Source organism: Hyperoodon ampullatus (genome assembly GCF_949752795.1).
Source record: "Hyperoodon ampullatus genome assembly, chromosome: 4".
NCBI lineage: Eukaryota > Metazoa > Chordata > Mammalia > Artiodactyla > Ziphiidae > Hyperoodon > Hyperoodon ampullatus.
The window spans coordinates 120,055,393-120,077,850 of NC_136917.1; the positions used below are offsets into that span (position 1 = coordinate 120,055,393).

Consider the following 22,458-nt stretch of genomic DNA (forward strand, 5'->3'; position numbering starts at 1 on the left):
GGGACAAATGTGTACATTTTCTAATTTAATGAAACTTTTTCTAAATTATTTTCCAATCTCATTAGTCTTTCTGTTTTGATTTGAAATAAAATGGGTTGTAGGAGATGGAAAAAGGACGGATAATACCCCCCACTCCCCCACCCCACCCCCACCAAAAAAAGGAAAAGAAAGACAAAAAAATAGGTTATTTTTGTGCACAGTGAAAATCTGGTGTGATAAATGCCAAACTGGACCTTAGGGACTGAGGCTCCAAACTTCTCGTTTTATGCATCTATCTGTTGCAGACATGTTCTGTTGTAATTTAGCAGGAAATTTTAAAGTTTTTAAAAAATGAAACGAATATGGCACGCTAAGATTATGATGTGATACTTGAAATTTTAGTTAACTAATATATAGAAGAAATTAAACAACTGACTTGAAGATGTAATTTTATAAGTATATCATCTGTACATTCCTCCACCAATATTCTTACTTTAAAGCTACTCTTCAGCTGTTGTATAACCCTGATATATTTGTACGGTATGATGAAGTTGCCCTTTTAATGACCGTAACGATAAGGGAAACTAAATTAATAGTTCGTAATGTGTTTTGAGACCAGTCATCTGATAACTTTCTAAGCTTCCCCCTTCTGCACTTCAAATTTCTCTGCATGTTTTCTGTAAATTATGAAATATAGTCGTTTCTCGGTATCTGCAGGCGATTGGCTCTAGGATCCCTGCAGGTACCAAAATTCAGGGATGCTCATGTCCCTTCTAGAAAATGGCATACTACATGCATATAACCTACACCCATCCTCCTGTGTACTTTGAATCATCTTTAGATTACTTATAATACCTAATACAATGTAAATGATATATAAGTAGTTGCTGGTATGTAGCAAATTAAAGTTTTGCTTTTTGGAACTTTCTGGAATTCCTTTTTTCTAATATTTTTTATCTGCAGTTGGTTGAATCTGCAGATGTGGAATCTGTGGATACAGAAGGCCAACTGTATTTTGAAAAATAATTATAAATAAAGTATTGGCATAAGTTATGTTTATTTTCAAATTTTTTAGACAGGAAAGATAGAGGGGCAAAATTCATCCATAGTTCTAGTACCCAGATGCACCATATTTTGCCTTGTTTTCAGGTTCATATTATGCAAAGGTTCATGGCTTTGTTTGGTTGTTGTTGTTAGTGTAAACTTTTTATTGAAATATGCAAGCAGAAGAGTACACATATTAGAAGTCCACAGATAGATGAATTTTCACAAAGTGATCATATTTGTGTAATCAGCGCTAATATCAAGAAAAAGACCACAATCCTAAAGTTTCCTTTTATCCCCTTCTAGTCATTACCAATCCCTTTCCTAAGGGTAACCCTTTTCCTGACTTATAATGTCATCAAATTTTTTAATTTTGTGAATAGAATCACACATATACTCCTTTATGGCTGGCTTATTTTGCTCAGCACTTTGTGAGATTAATCTACATTGTTGTGTGTGGTTGTAGCTGTATTTCATTCCATTGTATACATACACCATAATCTGTTTATTCATTCTAACTATTGACAGACATTTGGTTTTGTTTCCAATTTGGGGCTATTAAATACTTTTAATAATTAAGCTTTATTAAGGTACAATTTACATGGTATACAGGTTACCCATTTAAAGTGCACAGGTCAGTGGTTTTAGTTTTTATTATAGTCACAATTATGTAGCCATCACTATAATCAATTTTATTTTATTTCATTTCATTTCATTTCGTTTCATTTCATTTTATTTGTTTTTGGTCACACTGCACAGCATGTGGGATCTTAGTTCCCTGACCAGGGATTGAACCTGCACCCCCTGCATTGGAAGTGCAGAGTCTTAACCACTGGACCGCCAGGGAAGTCCCTACAATTAATTTTAGAATAATTTCATTATCTACCCCCCAACCCCAAGAAAATCAAATACCCTCATTTTCCCCAACCTCCCAGCAGTAGGCAATGATTAAACTACTTTCTATCTTCTTTTGGATTTGCCTATTCTGGACATTTTGAATAAATAGAAACCTACTGTATGGGTTCTTTTGTGTGTATCCTTTTTCACTCAGCCTAATGTTTTCTAGATCCATCTGTGTTGTAGCATGTATCAGTACTTCATTTTTTATTGCCGAATAATGGTCTGTTGTGTATACCACATTTTATCCATTTGGGTTGTTTCCACTTTTTGGCTGTAATGAATAATGCTGCTATGTACATTCGTGTACAAGTTTTTGTGAGGATGTACGTTTTCATTTCTCTTGGGTATATACCTAGGAGTGGAATTGCTGGATCACATGGTATGTGAAGGTTCAGCTTTGGTAGGTAACCAAACCAGAATACAAGTGTGTTGTTGTTGTTTTAATAATTTCAGACTTACAGAAAAGTTGCAAAAATAGTACAAGAATTTCCATGTGTAGGTTCCCCAAATGTCAACTTTTTACCCCTTTAGGTTTCTCATTCATTTCATTTTTCCTTCTCTCTCCTCTCTCTTTCTCTGTATCTATCTATATTTTTCCCCCCGAAGCTATTCAGAATCAGTTGCAGATACGATGCCCCTAGCATTTAAATACACTATGTATTTCCTGAAAGCAAGAACATTCTTTTGTATAATCACCATATAGTTATCAAATCAGGAACTTAAATTGATTAATACTGATACTATGATCTTATCTACTGGCCTTATTCCGATTTTGCCAGTTGTCTTATGAGTGTCCTTTACAACAAAAGAAAGTTGTTTTTTTAATCTAGAATTCAGTCCAGGGCCACGTGTTACCTTTTGTTGTCAAATCTCTTTAGTCTTACATGACTGACTTTTTAAATATAGTTTTGTCCTCATACCATTTACATTGTTTTGTATCCTTTAAATATATATATTTGTTAATTACAAGTGATAAACATAAAACCTTGTAAAATTTTCAAAAATTAAAGATGAGACAAAAATCCTGTTGGTGACCAAAGCCATGCCCATAAATTGGGAGACTGAGATTGACATATGCACACTACTATATATAAAATAGATAACTAATAAGAACCTACTATATAGCACAGGGAATTCTTATTCAATACTCTGTAATGACCTATATGGGAATAGAATCTAAATAAGAGTGGATATATGTATATGTATAACTGATTCACTTTGCTCTAGAGCAGAAACTTAACATTGTAAATCAACTGTACTCCAATAAAAATTAATTTAAAAAAAAAACAAAAGCCAGGCCCAGTTTCTACCCTTCTCCAGAGGTCACCACTGATATTAGTTTGCCGTATAACCTATCAAAATCTCTTTCTCTGTGTTCAGGTATATATGAGTGCTCATGAGAAATGTATTGTTTTTATGTTCATCTTTCTATATATAAAGACATTCTGTAAGAGTTTAGTTCAGGATTTCCCTGGCAGTCCAGTGGTTAGGACTCTATGCTTCCACTGCAGGGGGCACAGGTTTGATCCTTGGTTGGGGAACTAACATCCCGCATGCCATGTTGTGCAGCCAAAAAAATGAAGTTGGCTTTTCTTACTCGTCATTCTGTTGGTGACCAATTTCACTAAATTTACTGACCATTTACTTCAACTATATTCTTTCTGACTTCCCTGGTGATCACATCATTTCTCTCCTCCGCTTCATAGACAGACTTCTTCAAAAAATTATCTCTAGGGGCTTCCCTGGTGGCACAGTGGTTGAGAGTCCACCTGCCGATGCAGGGGACACGGGTTCGTGCCCCGGTCCGGGAAGATCCCACATGCCACAGAGCGGCTGGGCCTGTGAGCCGTGGCCGCTGAGCCTGCGCGTCCGGAGCCTGTGCTCCGCAACGGGAGAGGCCACAACAGTGAGAGGCCCGCGTACCACAAAAAAAAAAAAAAAAAAATTATCTCTAGTTTTCCTCTTTACTTCCTTATCTCACATTCTCTTCAGGCCTGTCAAGTAGACTTCTGTCTTTCCTACTGTATTGAGATTTTTTTGTTTTTAAAGATTTTTTTAAAATTAATTAATTAATTTATTTTTGGCTGTGTTGGGTCTTCGTTGATGCGTGTGGGCTTTCTCTAGTTGCAGTGAGCGGGGGGCTACTCTTAGTTGTGGTGCGCGGACTTCCCATTGCGGTGGCTTCTCTTGTTGCGGAGCACAGGCTCTAGGCACGCAGGCTTCAGTAGTTGTGGCGTGCGGGCTTAGTTGCTCCACAACATGTGGGATCTTCCCAGACCAGGGCTCGAACCCATGTCCCCTGCACTGGCAGGTGGATTCTTAACCACTGTGCCGCCAGGGAAGCCCTGTATTGAGATTTTACCTCCAGATTGCTGACTCAGTGGTCAGTTCTCTGCTTTATGTCTCTAACCTGTCAGCAGCATTTTAATATATTTGACTACACTTTTGAAAGACTTTTTTCTCCTGCCTTCAGTAACACGTTTTAATCTACTAGTCTGATACCTTCTTCCTCAGCTGCTCCTTTTAGACTCCTTTAACAGCTTTTCCTCCTCTACCCAATATCTGTGTGGGATTCCTTATGCCCAACCAATAGCCCCCTTCTCTTCTCTAACTATAAACTCTCACTAGGTGACCTCATCCGCTCTAGGACTTAAAATGGCATGTCTGTACTGGAAGTTCTCAGATGTCTAGCTCTGAATTTGAGACTTGTTTATCCAACTGCCTATTTTCCCTCACCACATGGATGTCTGTTAGGTACATCTCAAACCAAATATAGCTAAAACTGAACTGTTAGTGTTATTTCATACACCTCAATTCCCACAGCCTTTCCATCTCAGTAAGCAGTAACACTGATGCACTAGCAACACCAGTTTCTCAAGCCACAAATGTGGAGTTAGCATTGATTGATTCCTCACTTTCCTTCACTTTTTATAACCAATTTGTAAGAAAGTTCTGTTGACTATTTCCATACAGATCCTGAATCAATGCACTTTGATTTCTCTCCACTAATACCCATTCAAGATACTATCATCTCTTTTTTTAACCGAGATATATTGTCCAAATGTTCGTTCAGGTCCCCATTTCTTTTAATTGCATGGATGTACCACATTGTGCTTATCCATTCATCAGTTGATGAACATTTGGGTTGTCTCATCTTTTTGGCTACAATGAATAATTCTGTTATCAACATTTGTGTATAAAATTTTGTATGGACGTATGTTTTCAGTTTTCTTGGGTATATATTTAGGCATAGAATTGCTGGCTCAAAAGTTCGCTGTAGCGGAACCATGGTCAGGGAGCTAAGATCCCATGTGGCTCTCGGCCAAAAAACCAAAACATAAAACAGAAGCAATATTGTAACAAATTCAATAAAGACTTTAAAAAAATGGTACACATCAAAAAAAAAAGTCTTTAAAGAATAAATAAGTAAATAAATAAAGTGACTGCACCATTTTATTATAACCACCAGTGATGTGTGAGGGTTCCTATTTCTCCACATCATCACCAACACTTACTATTGTCTCCTTGTTTGATTATAGCCATCCTAGTGGGTATGAAGTGATATGTTATTATGGTTTTGATTTGCACTTCCCTAATGACTAAATGATGTTGAGCATCTTTTCATGTGCTTGTTGGCCATTTATGTATCTTTTTTGGAGAACTGTCTGTTCACATCCTTTGCCTATTTTTTAAATAGGTTGTTTGTCTTTTTGTTGATGAGTTGTAATAGCTCTTTATATATCCTGGATAAGACATCATTATCTCTTACCTTACTGCAGCAGATCCCAAGTATTCTTTTTTTTTTTTTTTCCAAGTATTCTTTTTGCTTACGAAATTTCATGTCCCATCCTGCCAAATCCATTCTGAATACAGCAACTAGAGTGATATTTTATTTTATTTTTTTCAAATATTTATTTATTTATTTGCATGGGGTCTTAGTTGCACCATGCGAGATCTTTAGTTGCGCCATGCAGACTTCTTATTTGTGGCATGTGGACTCTTAATTGCAGCATGCATGCAGGATCTAATTCCCCGACCAGGGATTGAACCCGGGCATTGGGTGCATAGAGTCTTAGCCACTGGACCACCAGGGAAGTTCCTCCACACTCTTCTTACTCAGTACACTCCTGCAACACTGGCCTCTTTTCTTGCTCATGTCCAGATTTATACCTTCTTCTGGGCCTTCGTTATTCTTTAGTCTGGAAAGCTGTTACCCTGTATTTCACTTGTCTGGCTTGTTACTCAGATCTCAACTGAAATTTCATCTTCCTGGTTAAACTAGAAGTGATCCGCCCTCATTCTCTATTATATCACCCCACTTAGATTCTCTGTGTGGCATTTATCGTTCTTGGTATGATTTTCTTTACCTGTTTATCTGTCTCCTTCCAGTAGAGTGTTGAGCTCCACAGGAGCAGGGATCTTGTCTGTCTTATAACCTTGGATCTTTAGCATCTGGAATAGTGCCTGGTTCATAGTAAGCCTGGTTCAGAATAAGTTCATCATTTGCTAAATGTTGAACATTAGCAAGTTTTTCCTCTGGTAATTAGATAACCATTCTTATATATAAAGCTTCTTGCAGATTGTTTCCTTATGACATCTGGAAGTATCATTATTGGGTCAAAAAGTATAAACATTTTATTTTAGTTTAGTTTTTAAACATTTTAGTAGCTTTTGATACTGTTGACTGCCTTTCCACAATTCTTTCCATGTGTATTGCCACTGGCGCAACTTGAAAATGTTTGTTTTACCACAGCCTTAAATAGTTATATACCTTATTGCTTTCTTCTTTGATAACTCTAGCAGCAGTTAAAAAATATGAATGTTCTAACGTGTCAGAGTATATTTGATTTGAAGGATGACCTGGATGAAAATTAAAGTTGGTTAACTGTACTCATAAACATTCATATTTCACATACTTGATTGTACTGTTATTAAAACCTGGCAGATTTTCAACAGACTATGAACTCTGGTCCTAACCAACAAAATGCAGATGTTTCTGGTTTTTTTGTGAGTTCAAGCAGCAGTTCCTAGGAAAGCAGCCTTGTCCAGTATATTTGCCACAAATTTAGGGCTAAGCTATGATTAACTTGTTCCAGAGAAATGATCTTTACTTTTTGCAGTATTATTTGTATATCTGCATAAATTAACATATAAACCGATGTTCATATTCAGAAGTGTAAGCAAATTGCCATTTCCTAGATCTTGCATTTTTGTCTCTTGGAAATTTTTACCATTAAAAAGAAGAAGCTACTGTTCATTGTCATGTTTTCCAATAGCTTATGTGTGTTTTAGAGAGCGTTGCCTTCAGGTAGCGATTCTTAACCATTGCTCCACAGAAGCATACATGATTGACAACTTTTCTATTACCAACCTGTTCCCATAAGAGCTTTTCTATTACCAACCTGTTCCCATAAGAGCAGCCAGACAGGATTTGGGTCTAGCTCTTAACCTATACATTTTTCTTTTTCTAGAAATCCTAGCAGAATGCAGATGAATGAGAGTAATGTTATTGAAATAACATAGCACAGGCTCTAACTGTGGTACTTATTAGTAACAAATCCCCTTTAATATATCTTGTGGCCTCAAAGATACAGAGAAATAGTGAAGTCGAAAGCTAGTATATATGTAGGGAAAGATAGAAGGCATTGAGGCCAGAAGAGAGAAGAGAGGAGTAGGACATTCGTGCTAAATATGACCAGGAAAAACAGTAAATATTTGAGTCTTGATTTTTTTTAAGTTATAAAATATTTTTGTCTAGTGAGTACTGGTTTTTTTTTTTTTTTTTTTTTTTTTTTTTTGTGGTACGCGGGCCTCTCACTGTTGTGGCCTCTCCCGTTGCGGAGCACAGGCTCCGGACGCATAGGCTCAGCGGCCATGGCTCACGGGCCCAGCCGCTCCGCGGCATGTGGGATCCTCCCAGACCGGGGCACGAACCCGTGTCCTCTGCATCGGCAGGCGGACTCTCAACCACTGCGCCACCAGGGAAGCCCTGAGTACTGGTTTTTAATGGTTTTATTTTAATAAATGAGTATGACACATTATATATTTTATTTGACAGAAAATAAGATATATGTTGACTCAGGAACATCTTCAGACTTAGTGAAAGAAGAAAACTTTCTTAATTGCAGCCTAATAATTGTTTACTTTGGAGTCACTTTTAAAGTACATTTGAAGGCTGTAAACTTATTTTCTGATGACATTTTGTTGAAGAGAATTAATGAAATGTCTTATGTGAAACAAAATGTTCACGTCTGTATAAAATGTGTGTTCTTTTTTTTTTTAAACATCTTTATTGGAGTATAATTGCTTTACAATGTTGTGTTAGTTTCTGCTGTATAACAAAGTGAATCAGCTATATGTATAATATATTCCCATATCCCCTCCGTCTTGCGTCTCCCTCCCACCCTCCCTATCCCTTAGGTTGTCACAAAGCACCAAGCTGATCTCCCTGTGCGATGTAGCTGCTTCCCACTAGCTAGCTATTTTACACTTGGTAGTGTATATATGTCAATGCTACTCTCTCACTTTGTCCCAGCTTACCCTTCCCCCTCCCCGTGTCTTCAAGTCTATTCTCTGTGTGTGCGTCTTTATTCCTGTCCTGCCCTTAAGTTCATCAGAACCATTTTTTCTTTTTCTTTTTTTTTTAGATTCCTCATATATGTGTTAGCATATGGTATTTGTTTTTCTCTTTCTGACTTACTTCACTTTGTATGACAGACTCTGAGTCCATCCACCTCACGACAAATAACTCAATTTCGTTTCCTTTTATGGCTGAGTAATATTACACTGTATATATGTGCCACATTCATCTGTCGATGAACACTTAGGTTGCTTCCATGTCCTGGCTATTGTAAATAGAGCTGCAGTGAACATTGTGGTACATGACTCTTTTTGAATTATGGTTTTCTCAGAGTATATGCCCAGTAGTGGGATTGCTGGGTTGTATGGTAGTTCTATTTTTAGTTCTTTAAGGAAACTCCATACTGTTCTCCATAGTGGCTGTATCAATTTACATTCCCACCAACACTGCAAGAGGGTTCCCTTTCTCCACACCCTCTCCAGCATTTATTGTTTGTAGATTTTTTGATGATGGACATTCTGACCTGTGTGAGGTGATACCTCATTGTAGTTTTGATTTGCATTTCTCTAATGATTAGTGATGTTGAGCATCCTTTCATGTGTTTATTGGCAATCTATATATCGTCTTTGGAGAAATGTCTATTTAGATCTTCTGCCCATTTTTGGATTGGGTTGTTTGTTTTTTTGATATTGAGCTGCATGAGCTGCTTGTATATTTTGGAGATTAATCCGTTGTCAGTTGCTTCGTTTGCAAATACTTTCTCCCGTGTTCTATGCTTCTAAATTCCTTTATTTTCCTTACAGGGTTTCAAACAAAGTCAAAAAGAAAGAACGTGCTCACATTTCAATTAAGGAGTAAGTCTACCATCATTATAAAAGAGAATGTTACTTTTTAAATAAATTTTGTAGTTTGTAGAAAATATATGTTTAAAAATTGAAATATTGAAAAGTAGAAAAGTTAATGTAAAACAATATTAAAGACATGTTGATGCAAAAACTATTTCATAAAAGATTGATCTAAATCCCCTCTAGAATTCTTATGATGTCAAAGTATCATCTCAGCAAATACTTGTTGGTTGGTTGTATTGAAAGGAAAACATACCTTTATAATAAAGAGATCCTTAGAATCAGAGATGAAACTTTGCGTCACTGTAATCAGACAGTCAGACTTGCTTTTTCATTTGAGATGCAGTATGAAATACACTGTATTACCTATGAAGTGTTATGGTCAAAAAAGTTTAACTGGAATTTAAACAGACCTTTAGGATCTACTTTCCCATTTATCAGAAATACTGGGGATAGAGCAACAAGTTAAATGACACCACAAAAGAAATGATCAGACAGGTCCAGAACGTGGAATGTTGTAGAAGATAACTGGCCTCCTTTCTTCAAAAAGTCAGTGTCATGAAAGAAAAAATGACATGGAGTGGGTAACTATTCCAGATTAAAAGTGACTTGAGATATAACAGCCAAATACAGTGTGGCATCCTTCATTACTCATTAGACCCTGGTTTTGAAAAGCTATTTATAAGAGACTTGGGGGTTGAGGAAATTTGAATATAAATTGGATTTTAAATGATATTAGATAACTATTGCTAATTTTATGAGCTGTGATAAGGGTGTTGTAGTTTCTGGAAGAATGTCTTTAAATTTGCATACTAAAGTATTTAGAAGTGAAGTGTTACAGTGTTTGTAATACATTTCTAAATGATTTAGTAAAATCTATATATGTGTGTGCATGAAGCATATATGGCTGTTATTGAATCTAAGTGGTGTTCATATGTATGTTCATTATACTATTTTTTTCTATTTTCTGTGTGTTTGAAAAGTACATAAGAAAAGTGTTCAGTATTTTTAACTAAATTTAGTATGAAAAGTACATAAGAAAAGTGTTCAGTATTTTAAACTAAATTAGTAAAATCTATGTGTCTATTATTGTATTCCCTTTTTACATATTATTTTACACTTTTGGTCCATATATTGGTCCAAATACTGATGTTTGTCATCAGTATTTTGTGCATGTGTGTGTATCTATATCCCCACTTAATATCACATTTTTAATGTTTTTACATCTTCTTTCTATCAGCTTGTTTGCCTGTATGTTATGCCACTGTTCCTTTAGTTCAATAGCTTTTGGCATTCTCAATAACATTAGTAAATATCTTCTTACATGTAGTACTCGATTCTATTCTGTCATAGCGTTAGGGTAACTTTCTGTGTTGCGACTATTTAATAAAAGGTTGTGGACATTATGATTCTTAGTGGATGTTTCCATGTTGCCTTGAAAAGCAAATTTCGAAAAACATCTTTTCAAAATCTATGCATTCCTGGGAGGGATATTTTTTAAATTATATAAATCCTCGCATTTAAAAGTATAGTTACCTGTATTTCATTCTTTGATTAAAAGTCAGTTTTATTCAATTGAAGTTCTTCAGCTAGGTTATTCAGTTCATCTAAAGAGATGAATAGAAAAACTAGGCAGGGGATGAATTGGGCTGAAGTATTCCAGGCAGAGAATGCAAAAGCTAGAAGCATTAGGGCAGTGTGTTTCAAGGCCTAAGGCTAGCCCAAATGTCATACCATTGTTATCCATTCTCCATCCATATAAGTTCCTCTCTTTCAGTCTGTTCTCTGCTTATTCTATTACATAGCTTTTCACAGTTTATTATCTTTTTTTTTTTGTGGCACACGGGCCTCTCACTGTTGTGGCTTCTCCCATTGCGGAGCACAGGCTCCGGATGCGCGGGCTCAGCGGCCATGGCTCACGGGCCTAGCCGCTCCACGGCATGTGGGATCTTCCCGGACCGGGGCATGAACCCGTGTCCCCTGCATCGGCAGGCAGACTCTCAACCACTGCGCCACCAGGGAAGCCCTCACGGTTTATTATCTTTATTGTTTATATATCTGTCTTTCCTCTGTCATTAGAGGCAAAGCACTACATCTCATTCTTCATCATGTCTACAGTATCTGGCACGGTTTTTTGAAGTCTAGAATGGGCTTAGAGCAGAGATTGGAGGGAATGTCAAAGAAGAGAGAAAATGAAGTCAAAACAGCTTGTTTTCTGGCTTTCACTGTAGTAATTGCCCTTATGGTTATGAAGAATCCTAGATGGAAAATCCCATGGTCTGTACCTATATTCAGAAGATACGAAGTAGAAGGTGATATTTGAAGAGTATTTTTGCCATATTTGAAGAGTACCTTCATTAAGGGATCAGCCACAGATTACTTTATCTGAGTCATGTTGTAAGTTTAGCTTGTCTGTATGGTTGCCATTAACAGAAATAAACTACAGGGTTAATGGTTATGAACTTAAGTTATGTGTTGTTTGAAGCTCTTGGTGAATGGAAAACAATGAATTCAATTCAGAAATAAAATTCTGAAAGTTTAACTAAAGCAACTCCTGCTTCTGCAGAAATCCATGTTTATATACAGCAATCAGTAGAAGACATTCAGTATTCAGGTATTTCACAAAATACTTGGTGTTTTATCATTTTTGTGTATGAATTGTGGCCTTTCAAGAGGATTCAAGAACATTTTTACATCACTCTCATTTTTTTTTCCAAATACTTTTTTCGAGGTTAATTTATATACAATAAAATGCACAGATTGGGACTTCCCTGGTGGTACAGTGGTTAAGAATCCGCCTGCCAATGCAGAGGACATGGGTTCAAGCCCTGGTCGGGGAAGATCCCACATGCTGCGGAGCAGCTAAGCCCGTGCGCCACAACTACTGAGCCTGCGCTCTAGAGCCCACGCGCCACAACTCCTGAAGCCCGCGCGCCTAGAGCCCGTGCTCTGCAACAAGAGAAGACACTGCAATGAGAAGCCCGCGCACTGTGATAAAGAGTAGCCCCGCTCACCTCAACTAGAGAAAAGCCTGCATGCAGCAATGAAGACCAAATGCAGCCAAAAATTAAATAAATAAATAAACTTTTAAAAAATGCACAGATTTAAAGTGAAGAGTTTGATCAGTTTTGAGAAGGTATACCATTGTTACTACATCAAGATAAAAGAACATTTCCCTCAGTCCAGAAGTTCCTTTGTACCCCTTTCTAGTCATTCACCACACTTACCTATCCTGGCAATCACCATTCTGACCTCTGTGAATAAAGATTAGTTTTACTTAGTTTAGAACTGCAATCATACAGTATGTTCTCTTTTGCACAGGATTGTTTTAAATTATTATTACTCGTGGGTTCAGCTATTGTCCTGAGATTATATAATGCAACATATTTTGAAGACACCAAGTAATACAGTTGGAGAAGCTTTTGGAGAAACTAATTTCTTTTCTTTCTTTCTTTCTTTTTTTTTTTTTTAAATTTTTTTAATGGAAGTATAGTTGGATTTACAGTGTTTTAGGTGTACAGCAAAGTGATTTCAGTTATACATATACATGTATGTATACCCATTCTTTTTCAGATTCTTTTCCATTATATGTTATTATAAGATATCGAATATAGTTCCCAGTGCTATACAGTAGGTCCTTGTTGTTTATTTTATATGTAATAGTGTGTATCTGTTAATCCCAAATTCCAAACTTATCCCTGTTCCCCCTTTCCTTTTTGGTAACCATGTTTGTTTTCTATGTGAGTCTATTTCTATTTTGTAAATAAGTTCATTTGTATCATTTTTTTAGATTCCACATGTAAGTGATATCATATGATGTTTGTCTTTCTCTGTCTGACTTACTTCACTCAGTATGATAATCTCTAGGTCCACCCATGTTGCTGCAAATGGCATTACTTCATTCTTTTTAATGCCTGAGTAATATTCCATTGTATATGTATATACCACATCTTTATCCATTCATCTTTCAGTAGACATTTAGGTTGCCTCCATGTTATGGCTATTGTAAATAGTGCCACTATGAACATTGGGGTGCATGTATCTTTTCAAATTAGAATTTTCTCTACATATATGCCCAGGACTGGGATTACTGGATCATATGGTAGCTCTATTTTTAGTTTTTTAAGGAACCTCCATACTGTAGGAGAAAGTAATTTTCTGAGCTTTGAAGTTCTGATCCTTTCATTACTAGTTATTGTGACACATAAATTGACCTTTTATATTTTAAAATGGCATATAATTTAGAGTTGAGCTGCATTCCACTTTAAATAAAACTTGGTTTCTAGGCAGAAGAAGAAAGATGTGAAGCAGTGTACCTGAATATTAATGAGTCTTTGTGTTTAGATAAATACTTCTGGTTAAGAGTAAATAAAATCTTATATATATATATATATATATATATATATATAAGATAGCATAGCTACCTTGTTTGATACCACTCAGTTGTTAGGGGAGCAGGGATTTGATTTGAAATTTGTTTGCGTACAAACTTCATGTTTTTTCCAGCTAAGCTGCTGATCTGGAACATTGTACGTTGTTTGGTAAAATCTGGACCCTGTAGTTTCCCTACTCTTGCCATTACCTGTAGGTAGAATTTTGACTTCTAGGATATTGTTCATTTTACTTTTACTGTAAAATTTGTAATAAAAATTTAAATAAAATTTATTTTAAAAAATCTTACTTTATAGAACTTGGTTTCAGTAGACTCTTAGCTCTGTGTTAGTTGGGTTTTTATTGTAAAGGAAACTAGAAACTGTCACATCATATTTTTCTTCCCTTTACAAGTAATAATAGCTATATTTTTTGAATGATTACTGTGTGTTGCTAGGCATTGTTATTTCATTGAATCTTTTTTTAAAAAATAAATTTATTTATTTATTTATGGCTGTGTTGGGTCTTTGTTGCTGCTCACGGACTTTCTCTAGTTGCAGAGAGCAGGGGCCACTCTTCATTGCAGTGCGCGGGCTTCTCATTGCAGTGGCTTCTCTTGTTGCAGAGCACGGGCTCGAGGTGTGCAGGCTTCAGTAGTTGTGACACATGGACTCAGTCGCCCCGTGGCATGTGGGATCTTCCCGGGTCAGGGATCGAACCCATGTCCCCTGAATTGACAGGCGGATTCTTAACCACTGCGCCACCAGGGAAGTCCCTCATTGAATCTTAATAGCACTCTCAAGTTAGTTACTATTATTCCCAAATGACTTGCTTTGGACCACATAGTAAGTGGTAGAACTCTGTATGACTTCAGAACTCTCTCCAGCTCTTAGCCCCCCAGCAACTGCTTCTGCCAGGCTCTGTGGTGTCTTGTCCTACACGTGCATAATTTAGGATTTGGGCAAGGACCTAACTGGGAATCCTACACAGATTTCTGGGGCTCCTTTAAGTCCCTCCTCTCTAGACCTTACCTCCTCAAATTCCATCTGCCTTATTCCAGAGCCTAGACTCCAATCCCTGTTTCCTCCACCCACTCAGGAAGAACAGTACTCTCTACTCAGGCTCCACTTTTCATGCTGCAGTTTGGAAATTGTGTCCAGCCAAAGGGGGTGAATGCAAAGCTCACCTGTTACCCTTTCTCAAGAATCTCACCCTGTGCTCTCTGTTGCCCAATGCCTGGAAACAGTTGCGTCATAAATTGTGCCCAGTTTTATAACCTATCACAGGAAAACAAGTACACTACCAGCTATTCCTCCTATTTTTAAACAAACATTTTATCGTTTTTTTGAATACTTGGTTGGATGGCACAATTCATTGCATCACTTTTTCATTTTGGAACAATTAATTTTCAGTTGGATGATTTCTGAAAGATTAATCTGTTGTGATGGTTAAAACAAAATGTGCTAAACAATGATATTACACTCTATCTCTCAAGTACATAAGGTTCATATGTCAAATTTGGGGTTATTGGGATGTGTGTGTATGTGTGTGTATATATATGTATATATACTTCTCTATGACAGTAGTAGGTCTATTTTGGGCTTTTTTTGTTTAACTATAGTTCCATAGAATTATTTTTGTGAATTGTTGATTAGTTTCATGTATTGGGCCTCATAATCTAATTAGTGCTGTAGATCATCATGTGTTGTCATATTGCTTCCCCAAAAGAATAAATAGTTACTAAAGCCCTCATCCTTTACACTTATCATAATTAGAATATCGACTTGTTATAGTTTATTTAAATTATTTCTTTCTCCATTGTTATTCATGTTATAAAATAAAAGTTCTAAAATAGTTTGAATCAGTTTTTTGTTTGTTTGTTTATTTGTTTTGCGGTACACGGGCCTCTCACTGTTGTGGCCTCTCCCGTTGCGGGGCACAGGCTCCGGACTTGCAGGCTCAGCAGCCATGGCTCATGGGCCCAGCCGCTCCGCGGCATGTGGGATCTTCCCGGACCAGGGCACGAACCCGTGTCCCCTGCATCGGCAGGTGTACTCTCAACCACTGCGCCACCAGGGAAGCCCTGAATCCGTTTTTGAACATTATTCAGTTTATTCTTTTAATTCTTTTTGTGTGTGTGTTTTTCTTAAACTACATTGTTGTTTGTTATGTATAGCAATCTGATAGGAAAATATATTTAAATGAAAAAAGGAAGATGCAGAACTGTGTGTATTATGCTTCCTGCCATTTGTGTAAATATACATTTACATATATGCATGTATGTGCATTGATTATCATCTCATGGCAGTAGTCTAGTTACTACTGAAGAGGGACTAGAAGACGCAGGGATGTGAGGGAAACTTCACAGTATACCTTTTTGTATTTTTTCTACTTTTGTGCTGTGTACATTTACTGACAGTAAAAAAATAAATATGTAATTAAGTTAAACTTGGTAAGATATTGATATATCATCTTACTCCTTTAAATTTTTTTCTTAATATTTTTTTATTGAAGTATAGTTGATTTACAATGTTGTGTTAATTTCTGCTGTACAGCAAAGTGATTCAGTTATATATACAGTCTTTTTTTTTAATTCTTTTCCATTATAGTCTATCATAGGATACTGAATATAGTTCCCTGTGCTATACAGTAGGACCTTGTTGTCTATCTATTCTATATATAAAAGCTTACATCTGCTAACCCCAACCTCCCACTCCCTCCCCCAATCCCCTCCCCCTTGGCAACCACCAGTCTGTTTCTATGTCCGTGATTCTGTTTCTGTTTCATAGATAGGTTCATTTGTGTCATACAGTAAGTCCCCTACATACGAACCTTCAAGTTGCAAACTTTCAAAGATGTGAATGTGCCCCTCTATGCCAGCTGCTGTACTGTACTACTGTGCTTTTCAAGGTACTATACTGTAAGATTAAAAATGTTTTATTTTGGGGGACTTCCCTGGTGGTGCAGTGGTTAAGCATCTGCCTGCCAATGCAGGGGACATGGGTTCGAGCCCTGGTCCAGGAAGATCTCACATGCCGCGGAGCAACTAAGCCCATGCGCCACAACTACTGAGCCTATGCTCTAGAGCCTGCGAGCCACAACTGCTAAGCCTGCACACCACAACTGTTGAGCCCACGTGCCACAACTACTGAAGCCCGTGTGCCTAGAGCCTGTGCTCTGCAACAAGAGAAGCCATCGCAATGAGAAGCCCGCACACCACAATGAAGAGTAGCCCCCGCTCACTGCAACTAGAGAAAGCCCGCGTGCAGCAACGAAGACCCAACACAGCCATACATACATACATACATACATAAAAATATTTTTTTAAGTTTTATTTTTTGTTCTTGATTGTTTTTTATGTATAATTTGTGTGAAAAGTATTATAAACCTATTACAGTACAGTACTATATAGCCGATTGTGTTAGTTGGGTACCTAGGCTAACTTTGTTGGACTTACAAATTGGACTTACAAACGCGCTCTTGGAACAGAACTCATTCATTATGCAGGGGGCTTACTGTATTTTAGATCCCACATATAAGTGATATCATATGGTATTTGTCTTTCTCTGTCTGACTTACTTCACTCAGTATGATACTCTCTAGCTCCTTACATGTTGCTGCAAATGGCATGATTTCATTCTTTTTAATGGCTGAGTAATATTCCATTGCATATGTGTACCACATCATCTTTATCCATTCATCTGTCGATGGACATTTAGGTTGTTTCCATGTTTTGGCTATTGTGAATGGTGCTGCTGTGAGCATAGGGGTACATGTATCTTTTTGAATTATGAACTTCACAGTATACCCTTTTGTATTTTTGTGCTGTGTACATTTACTGACGATAAAAAATAAATAATATGTAATGAAGGTACACTTGGTAAGCTATATCTATCATCTAACTGCTTTAAACTTTTTTATTTTTCCATTTTTATAGGTAATTCCTATAGTGTTTTATAACAGGTAAGTACTCTTTCCTCAGTATTTCTTGGAGAACACTTCATATCAGTATGTAAAACTGTCTTGTTTTAAACATATGCAAGATATTCTTATATACAGATGTGTACCATACTTATTTGATTGAGCTCTTACAGGTGGAAGTATAGGTTGCTTCCAGTTGTTTGCTATTTAATACTATAGTCAGTGTTCTTTTACATAATTCTTTTTGTAGATGTCTGAATACATCCTTAAGATTATCTAAATAGATTGAATTAGAATCAAGAATTAGATTCTAGAATTAGAACTCCTGGATTGAAGAAGATACACATTTATAATTTTAAAAGATTTTTGCCAAATTGCTCTCAGTAGAGATTATATTAATTTCCATTTCCACCGACATTGAATGAGAGTCTCTGTTTCCCACAGTCTAGCCAATAATTTATCAGACCTTTGGATCTTTGTCAGTCTAATAGTTGGAAATGATTGTCTCATTGTATTTATAATTTATTTATCTTATTATTGTGAAGTTCAGCACCTTTTCTTGTGTTTAAGAGAACTGTGTATCTTTTCTTTTCTGAAAACTTTAAAAACATCACCCTTGCCTACTTTTCAACTGGGATGTGTGTTTTTCCTTTTTGATTTGCAAGAATTCTTTGTGCTCTGAGTTACAAATACTTTTCTCCTAGCTTGTCATTTCTTTTGACCTTGCTTATGGTTGTAGTGGTTGTCATTTTGACAGAAATATTTGCTTTCTGTGTAGTCATAGTGTTTAATTTTCATATAGTCAGAATCATCCCGCCTTTTCAGGCTTTTCTTCTAATGCTTCTACTGTTTAATTTTTTTCCTATATCTATATGGTAATTTTTCCATTATCATTTTAGATATTTGTGCTTCCTTTCTCTTTTCAACTTTTGCTTATAACATTTTATCTACAGATGATCCTCATTATTCATAGATTCTATATTTGCAAATTTGCTAGCTTGCTAAAATTTATCTGTAATCCCGAAGTCATTATTTATGGAGCTTTCACCATCATCCGTGGACACGTGCAGAGGGTGAGACATTTGAGTCACCTGACAGACATTTTCAGCTGAGATAAAGCTGAAAATGCGGTGCTCTGTTTTCTTGTTTCAGCTTTCATACTGTAAACAAAGGTCATTTTCACAATCTATTTAGTTCTACATTTTTTACATTTTTCTGTCTTTTGCGCCTTTTGACTTCACTCTTTAAAATAGCCCCCAAGTATTGCACTGTAGTGATATCTAACGTTCCCAAGTGCAAGAAGGCTGTGATGTGCCTTACAGGGAGAATACATGTGTTAGATGTGTTCAGGCATGAGTTGTACTGCTGTTGGCCATGAGTTCAGTGTTGTTGAATCACCAATATATATGAAATAGTGTGTCTTGCAACAGAAACACGCATAAGGTTATGTACTGATGAGCTGGTAATGTGACCAGAGGCTTGCAGGAACCTAGCCCTGTGTTTCTCCTAGGAGTAATGGCTCCGTATTCACAAATTCATTGTTTGTAGTGACATTTAAAAACATAACTGCCATGAATAATGAGAATTGACTCTTATGTAATTTCAAGTCATTTTACAGTTTACAGAATAAAGAGATAGTGAAAACAACTTTGTTAGCAATTTCAATGAGAATTTAAATACAGCAAACCCCAATTTTTTTTTAACATCTTTATTGGAGAATAATTGCTTTACAGTGGTGTGTTAGTTTCTGCTTTATAACAAAGTGAATCAGTTATACATATACATATGTTCCCATATCTCTTCCCTCTTGCGTCTCCCTCCCTCCCACCCTCCCTATCCCACCCCTCTAGGTGGTCACAAACCACCTAGCTGATCTCCCTGTGCTATGCGGCTGCTTCCCACTAGCTATCTATTTTACATTTGGTAGTGTATATATGTCCATGCCACTCTCTCACTTTGTCACAGCTTACCCTTCCCCCTCCCCATATCCTCAAGTCCATTCTCTAGTAAGTCTCTAAGAAAAAAAAAAATGTCATGAAGAACCTAGGGGTAAGATGGGAATAAAGAAACCCCAATTTTTATTATGTATTTTCCTAGTGTTGAATGTTTATATATATCTCCAAATTAGATAATGTTCTTTGAATGCAATTAACTGTTCATTGGCTGTTATGCATGAACCTGAAATATATTTATCTTATAAATACTGACTCTAATAAATTTCTTTTTTTTTGAATTTTTGAATTTTATTTTTTATACAGCAGGTTCTTATTAGTCATCCATTTTATACACATCAGTGTATACACGTCCCAATCGCCCAATTCATCACACCCCTACCCCCACCCCCCGTGGCTTTCCCCCTGTGGTGTCCATACGTTTGTTCTCTACATCTGTGTCTCTATTTCTGCCCTGCAAACTGGTTCATCTGTACCACTTTTCTAGGTTCCACATATATGCATTAATATACGATATTTGTTTTTCTCTTTCTGACTTACTTCATTCTGTATGACAGTCTCTACATTTTTAGACATTTAGACATTTAGGCATTTAGACAGACTCTAAATTTTAAATGCACCTCTGCTATGTTCTAGCTTATCATTACCTTGATTCTTCATGCACTTGGTTCGTCAAAACAGTACTTTTGAAAGCTTCTATTTGTTGGAAAAAGACAGATGATAGCTATCCTCTGTGTTGCCTAATAGCAAAACATTTCATTTTTTTATAGATACCAGTTAGAATGATCTTATTGTTTTTCATTTCTACATATTTATTACCTTCCAATTACTTTGTATACACATCTGTCTTCCATATCCGTCCACAAACTGTAAGTAAATTTTAGTGTACAATCATTATGAAAGATGAAAGAATATTGTCACATGTCCTTTTAGCAAAATGGGATGGTTCAGGTTTTTAATCATAAAATATTATATAATGAAGTCCTTCCTGTTGAAGGACTAACTAAATGATACTACCATATTTTCTTTTTTGCCATGAGAAATATATCAGTTCCTTAATTTACAAAACAGAAACAGACTCACAGACTTAGAGAACGAACTTACGGTTACCGGTGGTGGGGAGGAGGAGGAAACAGATAGTTAGGGAGCTTGGGATTGACATGTACACACTGCTATATTTAAAATAGATAACCAACAAGGACTTACTGTATAGCACAGGGAACTCTGCTCAGTATTATGTAACAACCTAGATGGGAAAAGAATTTGAAAAAGAATAGATACATGTATATGTATAACTGAGTCACTTTGCTGTACACCTGAAACTATCACAACATTATTAATCAACTATACTCCAATATAAAATTAAAAGTTAAAAAAAAAAGAAGTATATCACTTCTTGAGTTTGGGAAAATTCACCTAAGTAGAATATGTCATCTGAAGACTCATCATCTGAGACTTTACTTATATGAACAATTTCACCATTATTAGTCCAGAATAAAGACCAAAATTTTTTTCTTAAAGGGTTAGATAGTAAATATGTAAGGCCATAGTTTTCCAGCCGCTGGGCTAGATGTTACTCTCTATCCCTTTACATTCATCTTCTAATTGCTTTAATAATTTTGACATGACTTTCTCTGTCAGTTTTGTTCTCTCTGCTATTATGGACAGAAAATGAAAAAGTCTGAATTCTCAACTGTGTTCAGGGAAAGCTTTAAAAAAAAAAGAGAGACGACAAGAATTGTATCTCCATACTTCCATTAAAACTTCTTGAAAGATAATCCAGTACTTTGGACAACAGAATAAGAAAACTGAAGGATGGTGTAATAGTGATGCTTTATTTCGCTGCTAATGATTTATTTCATCATCATTTTAGGTGATTCCATCCTTTCATGTCCTTATTTTAGTCTTTTTTTTCTTATGCATAGCTAGAGGTCGCCGGTGAATGTATTATCTATTGCTACGTAACAAATTACCCTAAAATTTAGCACCTTAAAACAGCAAATATTTATTTATTTATCTTTAGTTTCTGTGGGTCAGGAATGCGGGGCAGCTGAGGTGGGTGGTTCTCCTAAGGCTGCAAATCAGGTTGTCAGCCTCAAGGCAATAGTCATCTCAGAGTTCTACTGGGGCTGGAGGATCTGCTTCAAGCTCACCCAGATGGTTGTTAAGAGGCTCTCTTGCTACCTGGGGTTCTCCATAGGCAGCCTGAGAGTCCTCACGAACTGATAGTTGGCTTCTCCAGAGTGGGTGATCCAGTACAGAATGAGCAACACCACACGTACTTTTATTTATAACTTAGTCTCTGAATCACACACCATCACTTCCACCTTTTTCTATCCTTTTGACGTAAGTGCAGCCCACAGCCAACTGGAGGGGATTAGACAAGGGCAGGAATCATTGGGGACCATCCTGAAGACTGGCTACCACAATGAGTTAAAATAAAATATATCCTGGGGGCTTCCCTGGTGGCACAGTGGTTGAGAGTCCGCCTGCCGATGCCGGGGACGCGGGTTCGTGCCCCGGTCTGGGAGGGTCCCGCGTGCCGCGGAGCGGTTGGGCCCGTGAGCCGTGGCTGCTGGGCCTGTGCGTCCGGAGCCTGTGCTCCGCAACGGGAGAGGCCACGACAGTGAGAGGCCTGCATACTGCAAAAAAATATATATATATATCCTGGGATGAAGAATAACAAAATGTTTCAAGATAAGGGATAGTAAAATCACTAAGATTCTATATTGTAGATTTATAAAAGAGTCCAGTAGAGTTACAGCATACTTGCAAGATAGGAGTTTTGTTTATTTTTTTAAATAAATAAATTTTCTCTGTTCTTTGGCAGACCTCTAAGAGTGAGTCATGAATGTAAGGACAAATA

The 22,458-nt window shown here is 36.8% G+C and overlaps 1 protein-coding gene across 1 annotated transcript in view; it reads left to right on the forward strand.

Annotated features, from left to right (window-relative positions):
- Positions 1–22,458, forward strand: part of LOC307051546 (survival motor neuron protein-like) — a gene marked incomplete at its 5' end in the record, with an annotated part of 45,273 nt that overhangs the window by 21,470 nt on the left and 1,345 nt on the right.